Raw genomic sequence first — 20,006 nt, forward strand, 5'->3', positions numbered from 1 at the left:
GCAAAAGGTATGCAATATGAAAACTGGGAGCTATACAGCACCAGCCAGTCCTCGCTTGGAGAATATAGATTGCAGTTTTAAAGGTTTCAAAAGTATATTTAATGTCAGAGAAATGTATACAATATACATCCTGAAATGTTTTTTGTCTTCACAACCATCCACGAGAACAGAGGAGTGCCCCAAAAAATGAATAACAGGTAAATGTTAGAACCCCAAAGTCTCCCCCCAGTTCTCCTCCCTCCCGCGTGTAAGCGGCAGCAAATCAACAATACCCCCTCCCCCCACCATCAAGTAAAAAGCATCGGCACCCACCACCGAGCACTCAAGCATGAAGCCAAGAGACAGACTTGCAGTGAGAATCAGAATCAGGTTTATTATCACCGGCATGTAACATGAAATTTGTACTCCAAAGACTACTCATTCACCCAGTATTCGACGTACCACAGGCTCTCTCTCTCTCTCTCCCTAATAGGGAGAAAGAGGTGTCTCTGTTTTAGTCTTCATATTTAAGGAAGGATATCTTTGCTTTGGAGGTGTGCAAAGAAGGTCTTCTAAATTGATTCCTGGAAGGAAGAATTTGATTTATGAAGAGAGGGTGAGTAGATTGGGCTTGTACTCATTGCCAGTACCTGTGGAGAGAGATAAATGTTACATTGGGATGAACTTACACTAAACCGGAATGGCTGGGTATCTGAAATTAGCAAAATCAATGTTAACACATTCTAGTTCTGATGTATGGTCATTAACTCTTAAAACATTGATTCTCTTTCTTCCAGCATAGCTGTCACCTATCTGCTGAGCACTTCCAGCATGTTTTGTTTTTAGTTTGTATTTCCAGCACTGCAGTGTTTTGCTCTCCATCTAATTTACTTTCTACTAACTCAGTGGTCACATCTTACACCAATGATGGAAGTGTTACTTAATCTCTGTGGGTCAGGGGTGGTGGGAGAGAAAGGTACATTCGGGGCATTTAACAAACTCTTAGGTAAGCACATGGATTGTAGAAAAATAGAAGGCTATATAGGAGGAAAGATTTAGATTGATTTTAGAGTAGACTAAAAGATCGACAATATGGGCCAAAGGGCCAGTGCTGTGCTGTTATGATCTATGTAGATCCAGATCTGACGTGAGAAGATCCTTACTGAGAAGCTCTCTGGGATTGCAAGTTATCATCTCCTCCCAAATGGTTATCACCCGAGCTCTGAATACACTCATAAACCACAATTCAGCATCCGTTGAAAGATCAATTAATTAATTCTAGGTGCTTGCATCTCTTCCCTGAGGTGTTTGTTCCAGACAGTCAACACTTGATCACTCAGTCCTTGTCCACTTCCATCTCAGATCCTGTCTGTTGGTTCTCCTGTTCAGGACAAGGTGAGAGTTTGCCTTGAACAAAATCCTTCTGAAGCCTAAAAATCAAGTATAGGCCCTCTCTCTTCCAGAATGAACCTGCGGTTTAAAGTTGGTGCAGAATAATATGATGACATATGGAGGATATTCCCCGATCTCCTCCATTTCCCTTCATATAATTCTACACTATCTCAGAATCAATACCCGGTTTATTATCACTGAAACTTGTGTTAGCTTAGTCCACTGCTCTTCTCTGTCTACATTTATGATGTATGACTAAGTACAGCTCAAATGCCATCTAATGACACAACTGTTGTTAGGAGAATTACGGATGGTGATTAGCAGACACGCAGGAAAGAGTTAGATCAGCTGGTTGTGTGGTTTCACAATAACAACCTTGCACTCAGTGTCAGTCAGACCAAGGAATCAATTGTGGACATCAGGAAGGGGAAACTGGGAGAACACGCATCAAAAGATCAGCAGTAGCATGGGTGAATAGCTTCAAGCTCCTGGGTGTCAACACCTCCATCAGAATGCTCTACCATACCTCGTTAGAAATTTGTAAGAGTCTTTGGTCACATACCAAATCTCCTCAAGCTCCTAACAAAGCAAAACTGCTGGTGTGCCTGCTTCATGATAGCATCAGTTTGTTGAGCCCAGGGTAGATCCTCTGAGATGTGCTGGGCACAGGAAAGTAAAGCTGACCCCTGAAAAAGGACTGTCGCGGGTTCTTCCAACTTCCCCTTCCTAAAGTCCACAATCAATTTCTTGGACCTAACTGACACCTATTACAAGGTTGTTGTGACACCACTCAACTAAAGCCAGAGAAACAGCAAGACCCAAATGTTTTCAGGACATGAGGCAAGAAAGAGACAATAGCTGCTACTAAGAAAGCAAAGGTGAAAAATATTTAACTTGGTGGGATTATCCTCTGGATTCACGAGCAGATGGTGGTTATGGACCAGAAAGATCCATGCTGATGCTAGGCAGGAAGCAATGAAGCCGTGTTCTTTTGTCCAGACAACACTGAGTTAAGTAGAGAAGAAAATCAACCCAGATTCCAGTTCCTAAATTCCTCCAATCGATTGGTGTTGATCAATTTGTGTAAATGCTTAAATTTGTATTACCAAATTGCTTTTGAAATTCCCTGACATTTTACTATATGATTGCAGGCAAAATAGTGAATTTAACTTCTAGAAGAAGGGAAATGAGATTTTGAAAAAGCATTAATAAACTTGAATAGAATCTAGTCCAACCACATTTAAACAAATGCTCTGAGCTCCAATATTACAAAAGGGAAGTACAAAAGGTACAGAAAAGATTGAAAAGGATAAAACAGAATTTTGAAGTTGTAGTAATTAGGCAGGGATAAGTCTCTCTTCCAGAAACACAAGGCTGAGATATAATTATGGATAGGATTGATGGGTAGATGTAGAAAAGGTCATACATATAAGACAATCCCAAAAATTTCAATAAAGACTTTGAGATTAATGTCTAACTAGTGAGGGATAACTAGTGATAAGAATGGAACTTGCTGTTAAATGGAACAGATAGGGTAGCTGAAGGGGAATTCAACAGTTGCATCAATGAATGGTGAATATATGGCCATGAGTAGTGTGCAGTGGTGATTATTTAGCACATATAAAATGGGCCAAATAGTCTTTTTCTATGGTTTTATCTTCATGTTAAAGGCATTTTACAAATGTAATTTGCCCTGTATAACGTCAGATATAGTTCCACCATTTTGGCTTTTGAGGTCCTGACTCCGTTTACTCTGAATTTCAGTTCTTACATCTCAGGTCTTTTCATGCTTTTCCCTAATATTTCATGTCTTTATGTAATTTTAATTTAAATGTTGTTTTAAATCCTCTGTGTAGTCTGCCTTGGTCGAATAGCTGGCCACGGAGGGAGATCATGACTTGACCTAAAGAGAGAGAGAGAGAGATTGGGACATACAACATGCGGGAAAACCACTAATAGATTCACTCGGGAGGCACCTAGCTCTGCACGATGAAAGAATGAGCGAAAACGTGTAAAAGAAAAGGCAAGCAAAGAGTCACAGGAGGTAATCGTAAGCACTCCCCAGCCTGGCTGCTGAATTGTTACTCCGCGCCAGATCCCTTCTTGGAAATGGCTTGTAATCGCTGGTGTTGCTTCTTAAGGGAGACTTGGGCTGCATGCGAGTTGAATTATTTGTCAGTGGCTAAGACCGATTACCCAGCGCGCGATTAATAACAGATTGATGTCGCTGGTTTGGCTGCGCACGGTATATCTCCGAGAAGACTCAAATAACACAGGCCCCATTGTGCAGTTGCATTCTCTGTCTGTCTGCGCTGGAAGGGAACTGCTGACGCAGGTATCTGCTACACTCAGCTCGCAGCAAGGCGAGCTCTTAAAGGCACCCCGCCTCCTTGCCACCACAGCGCAATTCTCAGTACTGCTCACCCCGTAAGGGTCCTCAAAGGCTGGGCTGGGGTGGGGTGGGGTGGGGGGGGGGGATTAGAAAACAAAGTAAGATGGAGGAAGAAGGGGTGTGGGGTGGGGAAAACTAAGGTGTAAAATTAAAGGCAAATAGGACAGTTGGTAGTGAGTGGATTTCGTCGGAAGGAATAGAGAAAAGGGAATAAGACATAAGGGGAAGAGAGATGAGAACTAGAGGAAGATATGGGTGAAGGGTGTTAATAGCGATTGAAAAATAGAGTGAAAAAATAGAAAATAGAGAAGAGATGTGGAGAAAGGGAGCAGAGGTGAGGAGAAGTAGAGAGAGGTGGAAATGGAGAATGGAATTAGAGATGGAAGTGGAATAAAGGAATGTGGACAGAGAGAAATAGTAAACATGATAAAGTCTGCACATGCTGGAAATCCAAAGCAACACACACACAAAATGCTGGAAGAACTCAGCAGGTCAGGCAGTATCCATGGAAAGGGCCAAGACACTTCTTCAGGAGTGAGAAGGAAGAGGGAAGATGACAGAATAAACAGGTGGGGAGAGGGGTAGGAGGCTAGCTGGAAGGTGGGTGGGAAAGGTCAGGGTCTAGAGAAGAAGGGATCTGATAGGAGAGTACAGTTGTGCATAGAAGAAAGGGAAGGAGGAGGGGACCCAGGGGGAGGTAAGAGGCAGGTGAGAAGTAAAAGGTTGGAGTGGGAATAGGAGAAGGGATGGAGATGGGGAGGGGGAGGAGAAATTGATATTGATGCCATCAGATGGGAGGCTACCCAGACAGAATATTAAGTGTTGCTCCTCTATCCCGAGGGTGGCCTCATCTTGGCACAAGAGGTCATGGACCAACATGTCAGAAATAGGGAGTGAATGGGGAGGGTGAAAATAGAGGGAAAGTGAGTGTGGATGGATAGTAAATGGGAGATGGAACACAGAAGGGTTAGAATAGAGTGTAAATAGGGTCAAAAACCAATGGAGGAAACAATAGTGAAAATGGAGAAGGCAACGTAGAGAGGGGAAGAAAAAGTGAGAGGGCAGGAGTAGGGAGTTAACGGGAAAGATGGAAGTGGAAAGATGTTGAAATGGAGGGTGAACGAGAGACAGATAAATAGGGGAGGTGAAGAAGAGGAAATAGGAGCAGCAGTCAATTAGCACATGGCAAGGTCCCACAAATTTCTTTTAGACATTTGGGAAAAATACCAACTCTGTTACTAATAACAGAAGGACTATTTATAAAGTTTGTTGTTTCCCTCTTAAAAGCTTTCTTCCCTTAGAGAACAGAATACGCAGGGAGCTGATAATGCAGGTTTGACTGAACTTTGGAATGCATCAGCATTTTAATGGAAATCTTTCAGGTGTAGATAGTTTTGTGTAAATCACCAGCTTGGGTAATGCATCCACTCTCACTCTGAACAGAGCAAGCTGTGAGCCCACCATTCTGAAATCTGTGTCCTGAGTTTTAGTGACTGTAAATGAGGGATATCTTTTCACCATGGGATAAGCATGATACTTCTGACAATGTAGCATTCCTTGGGTGATTCATCCTGGATCACAAACTGAAAATCTGCTCTGAGTCAGTGATAAATGATCTACCATTGAGCTAAACATTGCAGGCTACTGGGAACTATAAAGAAATGGGCTTGATACTTACAGAGTCAATTGCCTTCCAAAGTGCACCTGACTCAGAAATATATCACTAGTCCTGTATTGTCAATAAGACTAAAACCTGGAACTACTAAAACCTACTGAATGGTCTGGAGTGAGTGTTTTGAGGAAAATTCCATCTGTAGAAGAGACGACAATCAAAGGGCACAGACTCAGAATGAAGAGCAGTCCCTTTTGAACTGGAATGCATAGGAAAGTTGTGAACTCAGTCAGCCCCATCATGGTCTGTAGCCTTCCCAGCATCCAGGGCATCTTCTAGAACAGATGCCTCAAAAAGGCAGCATCCATCACTGAGGGCCCCATCACCCAGGACATGCCCTCTTCTCATTGCTACCATCAAAGAGGAGGTACAGGAGCCTGAAGACACACACTCAATGATTCAGGAACAGCTTCTTCCCCTCTGCCATCAGATTTCTGAACGGACATTGAACCCAGGAACACTACCTCACTACTTCCTTTTTATTTTTCGCACTATTTATTTATTTAACTTATTAAATATATATGAAACACCCTGGTTTCCTTGGCTGTTCCACCCCAAACCCCAGTTTGTGTGGATGCTGTGTAATTTGCTACCCTATTTCAAATTAATGCCCCAAAACTGCATACGATTAAAGGAATTATATTTATGAATCTTAACTAAAGGGTTAGTAAAGAGTAACAAAAAGAAAAGGGCCCATTTTAATTAAACAGTCAAACGTGCACAGGTTGGAGCTCATCTTGAACTTCTGTCACTCACGCGCTGGGCCCGCGGTCAACGTGAACGCCACACCACCTTCCGAAGGTCGCTCGCAATCCGTCTCGAACAAACGGGTCTCCCACCGGATCGTATGCCATGACCGGTTCTCCCCAACGTCTTCTCTCTCCATCTCCTGCTGTACAAAAGCCCAAGGTCAATGTTATTGCCCCTCACCAGGAACACCTCCCGCTAATTGGATGGCACACATTCCACATCATCCCTTATCTTCAACAATAACCCAAACAGGCTGAAAGCTGAGCAAACAGCTCTTACAGAGCTGACAAATGAAATACCTACAGCATAACAGTAAAGATGTGAACCAGGGCACTCAATATATATATATACTTACTGTAATTTACAGTTTTTAATTATTATGTATTGCAATGTTCTGCTGCCGCATAACAAGTTTCACAACATTACATGTGCTGGTGATATTAATTCTGGTTCTGAGGAGGAATTTCTTCAGCCAGTGGGTGGTGAATCTGTGGAATTTATTGGCACAGCAGACTGTAGAGACTAAGTCATTGGCTGTATTTAAGGCAGATATTGATAGATTCTTGATTGACAAAGAGGTTAAGGGGTTACAGGGAGAAGGCAGAGAATGGGATTGGGTGGCATGGTAGTGTAGTGGTTAGCACAACACTTTACAGTACCAGTAACACAGGTTCAATTCGTGCCACAAGGGTTTCCTCTGGGTGCTCTGGTTTCCTTCCACAGTCCAAAGATGCACCGGTTGGTAGGTTAATTAGTCATCATAAATTATCCCGTGATTAGCTTGGGTTAAATCAGGGGTTGCCGGGCGGTGCAGCTCGAAAGGCTGGAAGGACCTGTTCTGCACTGAAGCTCAATAAATAATCAGCCATGAATTACTGCCGGAGTAGACTCAATGGGCAGAATGTCCTCATTCTGTGCCTGCTGTTATAGTCTCTATGGCCAGCAGTACTGTGTACCTATCTTCACTAGGACTTCAGAATCTCAATTCAAAACAGGCAATCCTGCATCTTGAAGCAAAATCAAATATATAGACAGATAAAGTGCAAGCCTGAAGATACTGAGATAGATGGCTGAGTATTCACAGAAAAATCAGTTTTAACAAGTACCTTATGGTTGAAAGATGGTTCAGAAAGTTAAAAGATGGATTTCCAGAGTTTGACATTGTTTTAGGAACCTAACCAGAATAGTGGTTTCAACGTTACAGCCTAGTGGTATTTGCTAACCCTCACTGCAATGTAGTTGTGGCTTCCATTATTACACAGTCCCAAGATATCCAGCTCCAGAAATAGGTTTACAGTTAATTGCTGGGAGAAATATAACATCTCTGGGGGTGCCGTCTTCCAGGTGAAGTGTCAAACGGAAGCATCATATGGGCTCTCCACCTCCATATACGAGGGGCGATTGATATGTTCATGGCCTAAGGTAGAAGGAGACAATTTTAGAAAACCTAGCACATTTATTTTTCAACATAGTCCCCTCCTACATTTACACACTTAGTCCAGCGGTCGTGGAGCATACGGATCTTGGACCTCCAGAAAGTGTCCACAGATGGGTGATTGATAAGTTCGTGGCCTAAGGTAGAAGGAGATGAGTTATACAGCTCTCGTTACATGCACATGCAGTTCAACTCTTTGAGTGAAAATGCAGAAAGTTTGAAGTTAATAACTCATCTCCTTCTACCTTAGGCCACAAACATATCAAGCACCCCTCGTCTATTGCAATGATGACCTCAAGAAGTATTTCTTTGCTTGCAGAAATGCTTGGGTTATTCTGATGTTTGGAACTATTAAGCTATCTCTTTACTCAGGTGCTGACCAGTTGAAAGAATGCCTGTAGTTCCCATGGACCAGCATATCACTGGTTAAGCAGCCTGATAGTGCACTTGCAAATTCTCCAAGAGCTCTACATATTTCATGAGAATCAATAGAGTGTGAAAGTCCCCAAACAATAACCACACGACAAAAGATATAATCAAAGGTGTGACAAACCACCACAAAGATTAACAAATGCGATTTGAATAAAGACAGAAGTCAAAGTCAAAGTCTTTGACCAAAAAGTTATCCCAGGATTTAAATGAAGCCAACAGAAACTCATAGATTCAAACAACTTACAGTGCAGAAGGAGGACAGGGATTCATTTATATCTTTTGGGGTCAAGCATCAAGTCCAAGTTTGATCAGTTCAAATTGTTTTAGCAGCCTGGCACATTGTTGTTGTTCTAGGACCAAAACCGGTGCAAAGTGACACTCTGAGCCCTGTTCACTGCCAACTCTCCTACCTTTACACTTCATGCCTTTCTGCCTTAGAAAATCAACTGCAGCTACAATGCCACAAGGACAGCAAATTTAAAACGCTGGCTAAGCCTCAAGGAGCATTGGCAACAAATATGAATGCTTCCAACTCCATTTCAAGATGGCAGCCATTTCCCACAGGGTAGGTTTCAGGAAATGGATCCACACCTCCCACAATAAGCAAGATTTGCATTTTTATAACCTCAGCAAGTCCCGAAGTACTTCACAGCCAAAGAAGTACCGTACTTTTAAAAAGTGGTGGCTCGTTGCAGCGTCCAAAATACAGCATTAAATTTGCAGTTCCCCAGAGGCCAATATAATAGTGAACTGAATTTTAGCCAGGTGAATTGGGGAAAGAAGACCTCCTGTGTTCTTTGAATAGTGGAGTCTCCTGTAACCAACCTAGAGACCAGTATAGGCCTTCATTTAAGGCCTCATCAGAAGCACAGCCTCTCCCCAGTGATGAAGCTGGTGACAGCCTGTATTTCACAAAAAGGCATCTAGTGCGGATCTCAAATCCATGCGGTCTTACTGCGCGCACCACCAGTCAAGTCCCAGCTATGACTGCTGGCACTCGGGTTAACTCCAACACATTAACCAGCACTCTGCTTTATATTGGTTCACCCAGCAGGAAATGAAAACAAGCAAACATGGGATCTCCCTGTGCAAATTTACCTGGCTAAAGCTGCCCACGTGAAAACTGCTTTATCCAATTTGAAGAAAAAGAAACACAAGAGATACTGCAGGTGCTGGGAATCTAGAGCAATACAAATCAGCAACAGTGATTACTGTGGCTCTAGAGCAGCAAGCATGGTCCACCTTCTAAATCAGAGAGCCATTCCAGCTGTGTAGCTTCCTGAAAATTTGCTAACGTCAGTGTTTTGGGCTTTTTGCTTGCACTGCTTCCACATCCTTGCCAGGAATGCACCTGGCACATCAGGTGCATTGGCATGCTCGGGCAGAGCACCCTGCAGTGCACAGCAGCCTTGTGTTCAGATGGACTGAGGAGGAAATACTGCAGATCATAATCAGAGCTATCGAAATAAAAAAGAAGTGGTATCATGCATTTTAGCATGAACAACATATACAAATGCACTGTGTGCACACAAACATCTGTGCATACACATTCACAGAGACAAACTCACTCAGAAAGACATGGTCAGACAAATATTAATACACAAAACATAGACCTACATGCACGTGCTTCATACACACAAAGCAGATAGGCACACACTCGTGCCCACATATATATATAGAGAGGCACACACACACACACACACACACACTCACACACACGCACGCACACACACACACACACACACACACACACACACACACACACACACTTTAGATCTTTAGATTCAGGTACATAATCTGATCAATGGTTTCTTGTCCTTGTTTAGCTAATATAATTGAATCACAAGTGATCTATATTTTAACTCAATGTCCCCAGCTTTGCTTCAGGTCTCTTCATTTACTTACCCAACAAAATCGATTAACAGTCTTAGAAGCTGCTAATGACTCCCTGTAACTGTTGTTATTTTTGGGCAAGCATTCTGGATTCCCACTAACCTTTTCATGGGAAGATGCACCATATGTTGATTGACTCCTGTCGCTGAAGGTATGCACATCATTCCTACCTGGAGAAACAAGGCAGCCATTCATGGATTCCTATTTCCCAGAAGGATGTACAGTACTGTGCAAAAGTCTTAAGCACGTACATATAGCCAAGGTGATAAGACTTTTCCACAGTACTGCATTGATCAACGTGGAGCTGAGAGTGAATCTGGTGGGAGCAAAGGATGTTGGGAATGGTGAGGGTGGAGCGGGATGGGAGGGCTGTGGGATAGGTGGCAGGGAAGTAGTGCCTGGGTGGGGGGGTGTGTTTGGCATGGGTGCAGACACCCAGCCCTGGGACACCAGGTAAGGCCGTTTGATTCCAAAAACACACAACAAAAAGAGTGACGGAGGCAAGGTCAATTGGGAAATAATGGTCACATGACAGGATAGAATGGTAATAAAGGTCACCTGATTGCCAAATAATGACCTCATACTTGGGAGCCCCAGGGATTGTGCAGGAGGAACATAAGGATAACGCAAATCATGGAGTTTACAGTGGAAAGAGGAAACATTGTAGCCATAGGAAACTTGGGATATGTCAATTTGGTCACTCAGTATTCACAATGTGAACATAAATGCCATTTCGCTTGTGCAACTAAAAGAGTTTTATTAACATTGGCTTACTGTGTCTTCGTAAAAAAGAAAATGCTGTTTCTTCTGCTCTGGCCTATACGTAACTCCAACATTAAACTAGAATAGTTGATATTTAACTGTCCTAGATTAACAATGAAGACATCTTTAAAAGGCAAGGCCTTAAAAAGGCAGTATCCATCATTAAACAGCTCCATAGCAAAGAAAGCCCAGCAGCGTCTCTACTTTCTGCGAAGGCTGAGGAAAGTCCATCTCTCACCCCCCATCCTCATCACATTCTACAGGGGTTGTATTGAGAGCATCCTGAGCAGCTGCATCACTGCCTGGTTCGGAAATCGCACCATCTCGGATCGCAAGACCCTGCAGCGGATAGTGAGGTCAGCTGAGAAGATCATCGGGGTCTCTCTTCCTGCCATCATGGACATTTACACTACACGCTGCATCCGCAAAGGAAACAGCATTATGAAGGACCCCATGCACCCCTCATACAATCTCTTCTCCCTCCTGCTACCTGGGAAAAGGCTCCAAAGCATTCGGGCTCTCACAACCAGACTATGTAACAGTTTCTTCCCCCAAGCTATCAGACTCCTCAATACCCAGAGCCTGGACTGACACCTTGCCCTACTGTCCTGTTTATTATTTATTGTAATGCCTGCACTGTTTTTGTGCACTTTATGCAGTCCAGTGTAGGTCTGTAGTCTAGTGTAGCTTTCTCCGTGTTGTTTTTAACGTAGTTCAGTCTAGTTTTTGTACTGTGTCATGTAACACCATGGTCCTGAAAAACGTTGTCTCATTTTTACTATGCACTGTACCAGCAGTTATGGTCAAAATGACAATAAAAGTTGACTTGACTTGACTTAAAGATCGCATTACCCAGGACATGCTCACTTCTCATTACTACCATCATGGAGGAGGTACAGGAGCCTGAAGACACACACTCAATGTATTAGGAGCAACTTCTTCCCCCTCCGCCATCTGATTGCGGAATGGAACACTACCTCACCATTTGTTCTTTTTTTGCACCACCTATTTGATGTTTTTGATAAATTGTAAGTTATAGTATATTCTATGTATTGCCTTTTTGGGCAGATGGGGCTCGTCAGCCATGGCTGGCAGATTATCTAGGAGAAGGAAAACTCTGCGGTCTTGCGGCTCTACCCACTCACGGGGAAGAGTAAACCCCGAGGAGACGTCCAGAGTTAGAGTCCCTACGCTGGGTTCGATGTTGACTGGCAACTCCTGTGCCGAACTGTCCCGTTCGTTCTCTGCCGTTCCTGTGCATTCAGCAGCTGTGTGGAGAGCGAGAGCCTGCTGCACGGGCAACAGCTTGCCCTCCATACCGTACTGCCCTGGCTTGCGTATCAAAATGCACGGTCGCCCTTGTGGGTATTGCATTGCCTTATGTGCTGCAGTGTGCTGTCGCTGCAACGTAACAGGTTTCACAACACATGTCAGTAATAATCAAACTGATTCTGATTCTAACAAGCCGCTTTACATTATGTATTCTTTAGAATGTAAACTTCACTAGCAAGGCCAGCATTTATTGCTTACCCATAACTACTGTTAATGTGGCTGACCACTATCTTGAACTGCTGCAGTTCTTTGTGGTAAAAGTACTTTCTTGGTGCTAACGGGGAGGGGTGACACTTGGACGCAGAGATCCAGGTCGGTGCCAAGCGACCCATCGGTTCTTTTTTCACTGGTTCTGTTTGCATGTCAAGGAGGATCGCACAGCATAGCTGGCTAGGGCCACTTCAAAGTCAATCATATTGGTGCAGCCCTGGAGTCACATATGATGCCAAATTTGCCTCCAAGAGGAGATTTGTGCACCAGATGGGCCTTTACTGTAATCCAGTAGTTTGTGGTTGCAGTTACTGAGGCCAACTTTTACTTAAACGTAATTCCTGCCATAATTAACTTAACTTGCAGAGATACTGTTATGGAATTTCAAGCCAGGTTGCTGGATCGTATGTCCAGGACCCTGGGTTAAAGATCGATCAATTCCACTGTACGTGTTAGCATTGAACAAGAAAGGTTTTGGATTAGACCAACAAGTGATTTGTCTTTACCACACAGTGTGTTCTAATTCTGACTAACACACTGACCCTCCCCCACACATCCCTCCTCCTCCACTCCCTCCTTTCCCCAGCTCCACTACTTCCTGCTGATTCAGGCACTCAAAGCCTGGCGTGCGTCCAAGCTGAAGCACAAAGAACACACTTAATCACGAAGATGCTTTAGATTGGCCCTCAAGGACTACTTGTTGTTTTGTGCACTGTGGAGAATTTTACTGAAGCTTTCTGCTGCAGTAGAGAAGGAGAGCTTAACCCTTTAATATCCATCTAACACCAAGATATGTACTCAGGACGCTTGGGCCTGTTTCAAAAGCAGACTTAGAGCTGATTTAAGTCAGGGCATATTTGCCCTTGTCAGCTTTCCTCTCCCTCTACCACCTTCCATAGGTTGGATCTCATCCAAAAGCTGCTACCAATATCCAGACTGACTGCAAGTGGCCTTAGTTATTGACCACACTGATTGTTCCTGTCCACATTGGTAGCAATAGCCCTTTACTCATCACTGGCCACACTCACTGCCCATGCCAACATCCTTGGGCCATCACTGGCCACACTGGTCACATGTAAATGTGGGCCATCACTGGCCACACTCACTGCCCATGTCAACATCCTTGGACCATCACTGGTCACATGTAAATGTGGGCCATCACTGGTCACTTGTAAATGTGGGCCATCACTAGCCTCACTCACTGTGCTGCCACACTGGCTGCATGTATCCTTAGGCCATCGCTGGTTACCCTCACTGCTCCTGTCCACAGTGGTGGCAAATATCCTTGGGCCATCACTGGCCACTGTTACTGCCCTGACCACACTGGTGGCAAGTATGCTTGGCCCATTACTGGCTGTGCTCACTGACCTCCACTGATTTCTTGTCCGCTACAACCCAAGCTGCATCGCTTTACTCTCTACCCTGGTCAACTCTTCTAGCTATACACTCCTCCTGTTCTGACCACCCATTTGCTTCCATTGTTGCCCTCCACTGGCCAAACTCTACCTTCTGAAACTGCCTCTTAAGACCCACCAGTCTCCATCTCCTCCTCAAGGCACCACTTGAGACAATTCCCTACCATCGAATGTCTGAATCCTAATATCTCCTTCAGTGAATCATTCTGTCTCTTCAGAGTACATTGTGGTTGTGCTGAAATGGAGAAATCAACCCTAAATTAACTTCCTTATCACTATTCAGTTACCCCAGTGGTAAAATTTGAAATTAAGTCTGCATTGATATCAGGAGAGGGTGGCATATGCTTTGTCATAACTCTGAATTAGGTTGAGTAGCAATTGTTACCATAACTAGGTTCAGGCTTGAAGGATAACTGTTTACCACGTTAGTGAAGCTCTCACTGGGTACAGGGCAGGGGAGGAACTGTCATAAACATAGGATAAAAGAGATAAGCACTTAACAGAGAGACAAAGAAGAACCAAATAAGATAGTTTCATGTGCTGTCTATCAGTCAGAATCAGGTTTAATATTACTGGCATATGTCATGAAATTTGTTGTTTTTGTGGCAATGCATAATAATAAAATCTGTGAATTACAATAAGTATATATGTAAAATAATCAAATTCAATAAGTAGTGAAAAAAGTAGTGAGGTAGTGTTCATGGATTCATTGTCCATTCAGAAATCTGATGGTAGAGGGGAAGTATCTGCTGCTGAATTGTTGAGTGTATGTCTTCAGGCTCCTATACCTTCTTCCTGATGGTAGCAATGAGAAGAGGGCATGTCCTGGGTGATGAGGAGCCTTAATGATGGATGGTGTCTTTCTCAGGCATCGCCCTTTGAAGGTGTCCTGAATGCTGAGGGGGTGAGTGCCCATGATGGAGCTGACTGAGTTTACAACTCTCTGCAGCTTACTTTGATCCTGTGCAGCGCACCCCCCCCCCCCCCATACCAAATGGTGATGCAGCCAGTTAGAAAGTTAGAATCAATAACAGTCTTTAAAGAAGCAGTCTTAAAACTGAAAGGTTCGTCAACAAAAAGCAAAAAAACTCCATCCGCCACAACAGACAGGATTTCCCGGTTGCCACCCACTTCAACTCTGCTTCACATTCCCATTCGGATATGTCCATACCTGGCCTCCTCTACTGCCATGATGAGGCCAAACTCAGGTTGGAGGAGCAACACCTCATATACCATCTGGATAGTCTCCAGCCCCTTGGCATGAACATTGAATTCCCCAACTTCTGGTAATTCCCTCCCCCTCCCTCCCCCATCCCAGTTTCACTCTGCCTCCTCCTCCAGCTGCCTATCACCTCCCTCATGATTCTGCCTTCTTCTACTACACAATGCTTTCCCCTTACATTCCTTCTTCACCTTTCCTGCCTATCCCCTCCCTGCTTCCCCTCCCCCACCCCTTGATCTTTCCCCTTATTGGTTTTTCACCTGGCACCTACCAGCCTTCTCCCTCCCACCCTCCCCCCACCTTCTTTATAGGGCCCCTGCCCCCTCCCTCTTCAGTCCTGATGTAGGGTCTGGGTCCGAAACATTGCTTGTTTCCACGGATGCTGCCCGGCCTGCTGAGTTCCTCCAGCTTGTTTGTACGTGTTGCTTTGACCAGAGCTTCTGCAGTGTACTTTGTGTTTAGCAAAAAAACTAATGTTGTTGTCAATCTGAAAAGAAACCAGAGAATAGTAGAAACACTCATCACTTCTGGTAGTATCTGTGGAGAGAGAAATAGAGTTAATGTTCCAGGTCAAGGCTTTCACCTGATGAAGTTATCTGATATATTACCTGATGGGAATAACCCAATTTCCAGAGCGCCCACCTCTATCCCCATCCGCAGGTGTTCTCTGACTTGCATCACTATTTCCAGCATTTTCTGTTTTTATTTCCCACTTCAAAGGAAGCACTTCTCAAAGTGAGAAGAGCTTGCACCAGCCTCCTTCAAACAGTGAAACGAATGTCTCACAGTGCAGAGCTCTTCGCTGCAAGGCATCCTGCTGTGTCCGAACTCCCAGCAGAGAAAAAATGTGAAACTGTTCTTAACCTTCACACTCCTTAATCGGTTTTGAACATTTTCGCAAGTACTTAGAAGTGACAGGTGAATGACATGCTAGAGGGCACCAATTCCCAGGAACTGGCAAAGAATATGAGAGGAATTATTTTCACTCATTTCCTAGATGTGCAATCAGCGTAAGTTTGATAGTAAACCTTCTATATCTAAAGGGGATTCAATAAATATTTGAGGTAAAATTACAGTGAGGTAAAATTTGAAGTAAAATTACAGTACTGTGAATAAACAGAAGGTCCAAGGATGGCTGAGTAGAGTGTAAACTGGCTATCAGTTTTGAAATGTTGGCACAGCTATGATTAGACTGAATGGCTCCTTTTAGTGCATTATGTCTCAGTAATACATAATTCTGAACATTGATAAATAGCAACCTCCCTCCCTTTTTACACACAGTTCGAAATGCTCATCTCGCTGTCTCCCACTTCCCTGGCTCCTCTCCAGGGTCCACATTCAGTCACCACTCTCAGGGTCACTCACCTACTGATTAAGTGTTAATCATCACCATTTCCAGGCCCCCTCATTTCATTTTGGTCATGCTGGTTTTTGAAATTTATGGAGGGCCTTTCAATTAATAAATCAAATCTTTTGGGATTTGACAGGCTTATGGAGTATAGCAGCGTGGGCCAGTGTGTCTTTCTCTTCGTGAATGAGAGATGAAGCCTGGCAAAGGAAATGATGGCTTTAGGAAAAGAGAAAAAGGGAGAGGGGAACACACACACACACACACTCACACACACACACACACACACACACACACACACACACACACACACACACACACACACACACACACACACACACACACACACACACACACACACACACACACACACACTTTGTCCCATTGATTCCACTTTGCCATTCCAACATGGTTGATTTATTATCCCTCTCAACCCTATTTTTCTGACTTCTTCCCATATTCTTTGTCGCCCTTACTAATCAAGAATCTATCAACCTATGCTTTAAATATACCCAATGGCTTGGCTTCCTCAGCCATCTGTGGCAATGAATTCCAGAATCACCATCAAAATCAGGATGAAGGGTCTCGGCCCGAAACGTCGAAAGTGCTTCTTCCTGTAGATGCTGCCTGGCCTGCTGTGTTCCACCAGCATTTTGTGTGTGTTGCTTGAATTTCCAGCATCTGCAGATTTCCTCGTGTTTGCTCCAGAATCACCATTCTGCCTGAAGAAATTCCTCCTCATTTCTGTTCTAAAGAACGTATTCTGAGGCTGTGCGCTCTGGTCCCACTATAGGCATCTCCACCAATATAGGAAACATCCCCTTTATAGCAGCACAAACAAATTGCTGGAGAAACTCAGGCAGCATCTATGGAAAGGAATAAACAATCAACGATCAGTCTTGGGCCAAGATCCTTCTTCAGGACTGGAAAGGAAAGGGGAAGACACAGGAATAAAAAAGAATAAAAATAGAAAGAATTAGAAGGAAGGTGATAGGTGAAGCCAGGTGGGTAGAAAAGATAGAAGGGTGAAGATGAAGGAATCTGATAGGAAAAGAGAGTGGACCATAGGAGAAAGGGAAGGAGGAGAGGAACCAGGGGTAGGTGATAGGCAGGTGAGAAGAGACAGGAAACCAGAATGGGGAATAGAAGAAGAGGGGAGGGCAAGGAATTTTTTTTTTCCACCATGTCCACTCTATCAAGCCCCTTAAATATTTGTAGGTTTCAGTGATATCCCCCCTCAGAAACACACATGGACTGGTCATAAGGTGCATCCATTTACAGGGAGATATAGTCTTAGAAATAGAAATACAATAAGAGTGAGGGACAGAAAGACACATAAAGCCACGGAGAGAGAAAGACATAGAATTAGGCACACTGAAATTGAGAGATGGATGCAGAAGTAGAGAGACAGCAAGACCCTGGGTCATAGGGAGACATGATATTAGTAACACAATGAAAATGAGAGGCAGACACTGTAAAAGATTCATCAAGTCGAGCAGCATAGAAACAAGCCCTTCAGCCCAACTGGCCCATGTTGACCAAGATCTCTCATCCAGCATTTGGCCCATAATCTTCTAAACCTTTTCCAATCGATGTACCTGTCCAAGTAATTTTTATAAGTTGTTACTGTTCCTGCTTCAACCACTTCCTCTGGCAGTTCAGTGCATATGCATACCATCCTTTGTGTAAAAAAAAGTTGCCCCTCAGGTTCCTATTAAATCTTATCACCTTAAACCTATGCCCTCTACTTCTTGTTTCCACAACCCTTGGAAAAAGATGAAGGCATTCACCCTATCTGTGCCCCTCATGATTTTATACACCTCTATAAAATCACCTCTCAGTTTCTCACAAAGAAATAAAGTGTTAGCCTGTCCAATTTCTCCCTGGGACTCAGTCCCTCAAGTCCTGCCAGTATCCTTGTAAAACCTTTTCTGTACTCTTTCCAGTTTAATAGCATCTTTCCTTCAGTAGGCCAACCCAAACTGAAAACATTACTCCAAATGTGGCCTCACCAGCATCCTGTACAACTGTACTATGATCTCACAACTTTTATACTCAACGCCCTGAATTATAAAGGCTAGTATGCTAAAAGCCTTCTTCACCCTCCTATCTACCTGTGACTCCACTTTTAGGGAACCATGTGTTTGTACTCCAAGGTTCCTCTGTTTTGCAACACCCTCCAGGGTCCTGTTGTTCACTGTGAAAGTCCTATCTGGATTTGACTTTCCATAATGCAACGCTTTGCACTTATCTGAATTAAACTGTATTTGCTATTCCTTGGCCCATTTACCCAACTGATCAAGAACCCCCTGTAATTTTGGATAACATTCTTCATTGTTCACTACCACTCATTTTAGTGTAATCTGCAAACCTACTAACTGAACACTGTACATTCTTATCTAAATCATTGATATAGCATCAACCCCTGAGACACACCTAAAGTTGCAGGCCTTCAGTCTCAGAAACAACCTTCTAACATCAAGCCAATAGAGCCAATTCTACTTTCTACCATCAAGCTAATTGTGTATCCAATTACCCAACTCATTCTTGGATTCCACGCGATCTAAACTTCCAAAGCTGTGGAACCTTATCAAAGGCCTTACAGAAGTCCATGTAAACAACATCTGCTGTCCTACATACATCATCTTTCTTGGTCATTTCATCAAAAAACTCCATTGGGTTCATAAGATGTGATCTTCCAAGCACAAAGCCACGCTGACTATCCCTATTCAACCCTTGTCTTTCCAGAGATGCACATTATCTTATCCCTCAGAATCCTCTCCAGTAACTTGCCTACCACAGATTTACTGACCTAGGGTTTCCAGGCTTTTCTTTGCTGCCCGTCTTAAATAAAGACACTAACTTCACTGCTCTGGAGTCTTGTGGCACATCGCCTGTGGCTAATAACGATGCAAGTATCTCCCACAATTTCCCCTCTTGCCCCCAACATTGTTCTTCGATAAACCTGGTCAGGCCCTGGAGATACGTCTACCATCATGCTGTTACTAAATCCAGCAACTTCAGTACTGTAATACGGACTATTCCCAAGATCTTCTTATTCACTTTTCCTAGTTCTGAAGTCTTCGTATCTGTTCCTATGGTAAAGACAAAGGAGAAATATTCATTAAAGACCTTGCACATCTACTGCAGCTCCACACAAAGGTGTCCCCTTGGTCTTTGAGGGGCCCTGACTAGAGGCTCAATATCTCTCATTATTTAAGGTTTGCTACTCCTACCAGCCATGGCCTTCACTCTAACAGGAACATGCAGACCTTGAGACTCCTGCATGCCTGTTGACCTTTGCCCACAAATAACTTATTCTAACCAACCCTTGAAAGCTCTTGTCTCATACCGTCAAAATCCACCCTGCCACAATTTAGAATTTGAGCTTGTGGATCAGTTCTATCCCTTTCAAAACATGTCTTAAAAGTAATATAATTGAGGTCACTGGTCTCAAAGTGCTCCCCCCCCCCACCTCCCCCCATCACCTCAATCACTGAGGTGAAGAGAAACATGGAAACTAATGAAAACACATACACAAGTATGCATGCGTGCCTACTTTCTCCGTCTTCCCTATGCGCGCACACGCACGGACACAGAGTCCCAGTTTATGCAAAAAAAAACCTCTGCTGTGACAATCCTATTATACAACTCTGCACAATATCCCTGCGTATTTGTTTTTCTAATTCCCAGTGACCACTTGGGGCCTGTACTGCCATCCCACAAGATACAGTTTTTTCTCAGCTCCACCATCACTTTCTTATCTCTCAGC

The 20,006-nt window shown here is 43.7% G+C and overlaps 1 long non-coding RNA gene across 4 annotated transcripts; it reads right to left on the bottom strand.

The window, feature by feature from the left end:
• Positions 1–304: 304 nt before the first annotated feature.
• On the bottom strand, positions 305–15,696 carry LOC140725172 (uncharacterized). 4 transcript variants are annotated; one of them, XR_012098284.1, is made up of 4 exons: positions 15,495–15,696; positions 7,292–7,602; positions 6,228–6,327; positions 305–629 (listed from the first exon to the last, which is right to left on the bottom strand). It is a non-coding gene; the product is annotated as an uncharacterized lncRNA (long non-coding RNA). The 4 variants fall into 4 exon arrangements; XR_012098282.1 differs by having other exon boundaries at positions 6,192–6,327; XR_012098283.1 differs by lacking the exon at positions 15,495–15,696 and adding an exon at positions 8,297–8,504 and having other exon boundaries at positions 6,192–6,327.
• Positions 15,697–20,006: the final 4,310 nt, after the last annotated feature.

Source organism: Hemitrygon akajei, chromosome 3, assembly GCF_048418815.1.
Source record: "Hemitrygon akajei chromosome 3, sHemAka1.3, whole genome shotgun sequence".
In the NCBI taxonomy this organism is placed as follows: domain Eukaryota; kingdom Metazoa; phylum Chordata; class Chondrichthyes; order Myliobatiformes; family Dasyatidae; genus Hemitrygon; species Hemitrygon akajei.